We start from the raw sequence: 7,449 nt of genomic DNA, 5'->3' as shown, positions 1-7,449 counted from the left end.
ATCTTATGTGCCAGAACATAATGCAAAAAGGTTACACCAATAAACATTGCATGCAATTTGAATACATTACAAGTTGAACACTAACTACAATCCTACATCCAGATTACTTGCAACTTCTAATGCTCATATAAAAAGAATATTACATGTTCAGTTAAAACAAGCACTTCAGCATTCATATTCATACAAACTTATAATAACAACATCACCACTAAAGTACTACAAGTGGGGTTTGAGGAGGTTAGTATATAACATTACCACTAAGCTCAAAAAAGTAATATGAGTGAAGAAACCAAGACAAAATACTACAAAGGCACCTACTCTAAAATTTCCAGTTCCCGATACTCCAGTTTCAAATTGTATATCCTCCACCTAATCTATTTACACTCAATTTACAGTACACTGCAGGTATATATGTATACACCTATCCTACATCCCAAAAAAACTTAAAAAGTATACATACCTCTGGTTCTTCTTCACTCCTTTCTTCTTGTTCTTCATTAACTACATGTTTTCCAATCATGCCCGAAACAGCATCTTTGACTTTCCTCCTCTTGTCAATTTTTCTTTCAGCCACTTTCATTGTTGACCCTTCTTTCCTTTTAGAAGAGCCTGACCTTACTAATTCATCATTCAAATCCAATTTTTTAGGGCTATTAAGAAATTTCGATTTCTTCTCTATCTCCATCGCAGCAATGGAGCCTGAAATTTGTGATTGCATTTGCGTTATACACAAATCAAATGAGGGTATCCCCACCATGCAATTATCAGGATAATATGTACCTCTTGTGATCCTCCTTGGAGTATTTGTTTCCGACATTGCAATGTTGAAAACAATCTTCAACTTCAACTAGAAAGAAACATAAACGTATACCTATATAAGACTTTCAACGAAAAAAATAGAAAAAAATAAGAATTTGAAGAAACCTGTAGGAACTAAACAACAAATAAAACTCCGAAAATAAAGCAAAGTCGCTGATTGCAAGGATCCGAGCGAAGAGGAGACTGATTTTGTGGATACTTTGAAGAGGTGAAGTTGATTTAGGAGTAGTGTTTGTGATTTGGGGATAAAAATTTGATTTGGGATAAGGAATGAAAGCTGCAAAAAGGGGAGTAGGAAATAGGGAAGCGTGAAATGAGGGAAAAAAATTTAGGCGTGTGAAATTGTATAAAAGGGAAGCGTGAAAAGAGGGAAAAAAATTTAGGAGTTTGAAATTGTATAAAATAATAATTTTAGGGATCTGAAATTGTATTTGCTATTTATTCATTAAATATAACCATAAAATATAAATAAAGTTAACTATAGCTATATTATTTTAATATGAGATATAGTTTGCTATTNTGATTTGGGATAAGGAATGAAAGCTGCAAAAAGGGGAGTAGGAAATAGGGAAGCGTGAAATGAGGGAAAAAAATTTAGGCGTGTGAAATTGTATAAAAGGGAAGCGTGAAAAGAGGGAAAAAAATCTAGGAGTTTGAAATTGTATAAAATAATAATTTTAGGGATCTGAAATTGTATTTGCTATTTATTCATTAAATATAACCATAAAATATAAATAAAGTTAACTATAGCTATATTATTTTAATATGAGATATAGTTTGCTATTTTCTGTAGTTTTTCCTAAATTCTATTTAATTAAGAGTTAATTACATTCTATCTCTATTATTTTTCAAATTAAAAAAATCCTTAAAACTAAAGGATTTCGGATACATAAGTAGACATGCGGATACATAGGTCGTGATACATTGCTATGCAGAAAACCTGTGGATACAGAGCTCAAAGATGTATCCGAGAAGGGAGAGATACATCCGAGAGGGATTAGGAATGTAACTGAGAGGGGATAGAGATGTATCCAAGAGGAGAGGGATGTATTCAAGAGGGGATAGAGATGTATCATAAAGGATAAGGATGTATTCGAAAGGGAATTTGTAATTTTTTTAAATGGTAGAAATTTTTAGAGATTATGATAAAATAAGATGTGTATTTAGGTAATTTTTTCCTAAAATAAATTGATCAGTATGAGGTTAATATACTAATGTAGGTCATAACCTAATTCGTTAGTTAAAACTATTTTTCTTATGTTTGTTTGTCCTGATATAATTATTAACTTATCGAATCAAACTAAAAACAACAATTCTTTTCTTGACAGGGAGAGAAATATAAAAAACAAATTTTAAAGAAAATGCTTTTTTCTTCTTTTTACAAAGTGACCAAAACTTAGATGAGCCAAATTGACCTGTCACTAATCTATTTACAAAAGGGGAAATTAAGCGGACAAACAAATATATACTAGTTAATTAACTAATATAGCTGTAGTTTACATTAATTACCATTCACAACTTAATTTTAGCTATAATTATGTGTGCCTCTCTACTCTCTCGCCAAACTTCTCTTTTATACATATACAAATACAAATACAAATTATATGACAGATATACAAATACAATTCATCTCTCTCCACTCTCGGTCGCCTCTCTCCTCCCTCTCCCAATATCGCTTGCCTCTCTCCTCCCTCTCCCAATCTCGCTCGCCAAATATACAAATACATATGTATACCAGTTACATACATACAATATCTAACAAATGTGCATATACAATTCGACAAATATACATATTCAATTCACCTCTCTCCACTCTCTGACCTATCTCGCTCGCCTCTCTCCTTCCTCTCCCAATATCACTCGTCTCTCTCCTCCTTCTAACATGTAGCTACGAATTGTAATTAGCAAAATATAACTATGGAGCCTAATTAAGTTTATTTTAATGGCTATTTGCGAAATTTCATTTTCAAACGAAATTTGTGCAGATTGAATTGTGTTACATTTATATGGGCTAAACTACATAAGACATATCTAATTTGGGCCACAGCCCAATTATGTGTTTAGTTGATTATCACTCGTCTAGTGCAAATGTGCAATGTGATACTTCATGACAATAATAATTCTAAAGTCTTGATATTACGATTTGAATCATGGTTTCCGTCCAAAATAGGAATGGACTAGGGTTATGAACTCTTAATCTGATGATCCACTACATCAAAAATGATTATTATCGGTAATTAATTCTTAATTGCCGCTATATATGTATTTTTAGCGGCAATTAACACTCTTTGTATATGTCCCTAAAACCTTTAGCAACATTGGTTCTAATGACACTTAACTAATGCCGGTAAAGACTTTAACACTCTTTATTAATGTCAATATTTATTGCCGCTAAAAGTTATTTTTGTTGTAGTGTGATTATGTCGATTTCATGTCGTTGTAATTGTATCTCGATCCTTTGGATTCAAACTAGAAACTCTTTCGGAAAAGATCAATTCTTTTTCCGGTAAACAAATAAATAATATTATATCATTATCTAAGATCCAACTGATATCTAAAACTAAGACCATATTGACAAAGTACGTGGTAGATTGAAAAGAAAAAAATCAGTAAACGAAAAATAAAATAATTGACTAAAAATGCTAGAATGAATGTGACTACTTCTATATATGAATTTGTCTTCAAATTTTCCTTGTAGTTCCCGACATTTTGAAAGCTTCTTAATATAGATTAATTTACAGGGTTGAGATTTTCTAGCGTTGTCTTAATTTGCTTCATAAAATGTTCTATTTCAAAATGTTTATCAATTTACTAAATTTAATTTTTCAAATGACGTATCCGATAAAATAAAAAGAGTGTAATGGTCCATATAGTAGTCACGTTCTGAAATTTATAGCATCTTTTTCCTTACGGAAGCAAAGTCAAAAGCCATTAATTTTTTGATAAAAAATAGAGGTCGAAGAAAAACGGCACATTATAAAATTGAGACGACTTTACAAAGATATGATCTCATGCCTGACATCATCGCCAACGTTTTTGGACAACTTGCCTTTTCCGGTCCAGTTGGATTCGAAATTTTAACTTTTGATTAATTTTATTTTTTTATATTTTTAAAATTATATGTTCAAATTTAATGTTTATGAAAATTCTACCAAGAATTCATAATAAATTTTTGTTCCGCATTTAAAAGATATTCAAGCATAACACACATTCTCTTTAATTTAGCGATAGTTAATATCTATATTCTATAATTGTAGGTGTGTTCAAGTAGATAATTAAATCTGTATAAAATTAAATAAATAAACATATGCATTTTATGTAACTATCAGCGTACACTCTAATTGATTTGTAGGATGTCACACATCTTACTTACGAATGAAGAACATAAATATCAAATAAGGCTAAACTAAATGACACATTCATAAATTAAGCCAAATATTATATTTGGATAAACTTATCGCCAAACAACTACATCCGCCCACAATTTCCTAGCTGCCAAGATAACTAAATTATAATTTGACATATATATTGCACTAGACCACGACTATATATATTTTTTTTAATTAATATGTGAATGCAAATATCAACAATAATTATATATTGAAAACGTCTTTGGAGTGATGATGATCATATTTATTATCTCAAGTGCATCTTATCTTTGCTTGCATTTGTGTGGTGGCAAATGCAAGTCCCATTGTGGCAACGTACGCACCCTGTCTGGTTCTAGAAATGTGTTCTCTCTTTTATTTGTTCATCACAAATAATGGTATTAATAGTTTTGACACATTCTAGATTAGTATTGGTCTACATGATATTTATTATTATTATCATTATTACGTGGTTGCATTGCGAAAACAGTCGTGTCGCTCCGAAGTTTTTAATAGATCAGTTGGTGTTAGTTTTTTTTTTTTTTTTTTACATGCCTCTTAAAAGAATTGTAAAATAAGAAGTATAGTTTTATTAATTTATCACTTGAGAACTTTTTGGAACTTTACAAATTTTATTTACACTTTAAAAAAGAATTAATTCTCTCTTGATCTAGTAAATTGAACAAGTAATTTAAGACAATTACTTTCAGTAATGGACAACTAATATAGAATAAAGAGGATAGTTTAAAAAAGAAAAAGAACAAAAGGAAGTTATATATAAATGTAGACGGTATAGACACTCTTAATGGTGTGAAGCTTATTTTAAAAATGATTATGCAAATTTAATCCAAAAAGAATAATATCGTACAATGTCAAAAATATTTTTAAATTGATTTAGCCCAATAACTAATATTAAAACTTGTGATTCAGCGAGACAATTATGAAAATAGTGGAATAATGACATAGAAACTCAATTTACTGGTTTTTCAGTATATGAAGACACACGCAACAAAGATAGGCACTAATAAGTTTATGTTGAGAAGTTTAATATTGAGAAGTAAAACGCTATTTAAGAAAGGAGATCATGTTTTTAAGAAAATTCGAATTCGATATCTATAATTAAGAATATAATAATACTTACTACTCTACCATATTCTTTATTGGTGTGTTTCATAACTAACCATTACTAACAAATTATAGAAAAAGAGTAGTTTTTCATTTCAAAATCCTTATCCAAATATTGTTAGTTATGATATTGTTATTTCATGTAGGTCTTGTTAGAATTTCGCCCTAATTTTTTGGCATAATACATATATTAGATCCTAAACTTTGCTTCAAATTTTAATTTTGACCTTCAACTTTCATAGTGCACAAATAGGCACTTTAACTATCCATACTTTTAATAAATAAACACGCGATTTTTGGACCAAAGAGCGTGAAATGCAAACACTTCCACGTGTATTAGTGAGCCACTCAATGACTGTCAACTAATTAAACATTTTACATGTCAATTTTAGAACTAAAAAATAAATTAATTAATTTCAATTAATATAGAAGGGTTAAAACATTTCATCTGTTCATTTCACCTACACAATTCAAAATCATCTCAAAGTGAAAACCCTAGGTCAGCAAGTGAATCAAAATTTGGGAATCAAAGGGGGGAAATCGTTCAATATTTCTGGGGAAGCTGATGTTCATCTGTTCAGGTATGCCTCAATTTGCCCTTTTGAAAGTTTATCTTTGATACAAAGTTGAATCTTTTTGTCACCATTAATGTAAAATAGTTATTTTCTTACAACTTTATACATATGGGTCATATTATAGCTATTTTTCACCATGGAGATCGCATTTATAAAGGTCAATATGTGTCGAAATTGGGAAACATCGTATTTAGCATAGATAAGGACCACTTCTCTTTGACCGAACTGAAATCGTATGCAAAAGACATTGGATATGATGAAGTTGATGCTTTTTTTACTAAAGACCCTATTACCCATAATTTTGTCAAGTTAGAAAGTGACAGCCAACTATATAACTTTGTTAAAGATTTGTGGAGTGGGTCATTTTTTAAGTTGTTTTTGAAGCATGTGACTGTTAAAAGGGGGGGGGGTCCACTGCTACACCTACTTTAGGACCATTTTCTGTTGAAAATAATAATCAAGAATTGGGAAATTGCTCTAGGGTTTCACACACTGAACTTGATATAAATGGGAAAGGTGAAGTTGAACAACCATTAGATGAAGAAAATGATGATTCTCTTAACTTTGAAGAAGATGACTTAGATGATGTTCCAGATCAGGATGATAGTGAAGTTGATGAAGAATTGAGAGCTTTTAGAGAAAAACTTAGGGAAGACAAAAAAAATGAAGCTACAAAGCAAAAAAAGAGAACTAAAAAACTCTCAAAGGATCAAGGTGTTGAGCTTGGAGAAGTTCGCATAGATAAGGGATTTGAAAATATCTTCACCAATAAGGCAGCCAAATTTAATGGGAAATTGGGAGGTAATGAAGTGTTTATTGATTCATCAGATGAACCTAGTGAAGATAGTGATGAGGAGCTAGATGTTCTAGCACAACCAGGTGTTGATTTACCTGCAAGAAGAAAAAGCAACAAATTGAGGTATAATTCTTCTTCATCTATTTCTTTTTTTGAGTTGGGTATGATATTTGAAAGTGCAACTCAATTTAGAAAGGTTGTTGCTGATTGTACTGTTCAACATAAGATTTAGTTAAGACTTAAGCCCAATGAACCTTATAGAGTTAGGGTAAAATGTGAAGGGAAGTGTAAATGGGAAATCTTTGCAAGCTTGGATAAAGATTCTGGAAATTTTTTTGTGAAGAAATACTATCCTGCTCATATATGTATTTCAAAGAATAAGAACAGGTTGTGCACAACCAAATATGTGGAAATGAAGATGAGGGATAGAATAATATCTCAACCTGACATGAGAATTCATAAGCTTCAAGAGACACTAAAAAAAGAATGGGGCTTAAAAGTGGGAAGATCAATATGTTTCAGGGCAAAAATGAATGTTATTGCCAAGTTCTTGGGTGATTGGAAGCTTGAGTTTTCAAGGTTGTTAGACTATGCTGACATGATTAAGAGTACAAATCCTGGGAGATCTTGTTGGGTTAGAACTGATAATGAAACAGTCTATGGCTTACGCTTGTTCAAATATTTCTATGTTTGCTTTGCTGCATTGAAAAATGGATGGCTGGAAGGTTGTAGGAAGATTATAGGATTGGATGGATGCTTTCTGAAG

Source organism: Solanum stenotomum, chromosome 8 (genome assembly GCF_019186545.1).
Source record: "Solanum stenotomum isolate F172 chromosome 8, ASM1918654v1, whole genome shotgun sequence".
In the NCBI taxonomy this organism is placed as follows: domain Eukaryota; kingdom Viridiplantae; phylum Streptophyta; class Magnoliopsida; order Solanales; family Solanaceae; genus Solanum; species Solanum stenotomum.
Note: the sequence above shows the minus strand (reverse complement) of the source record.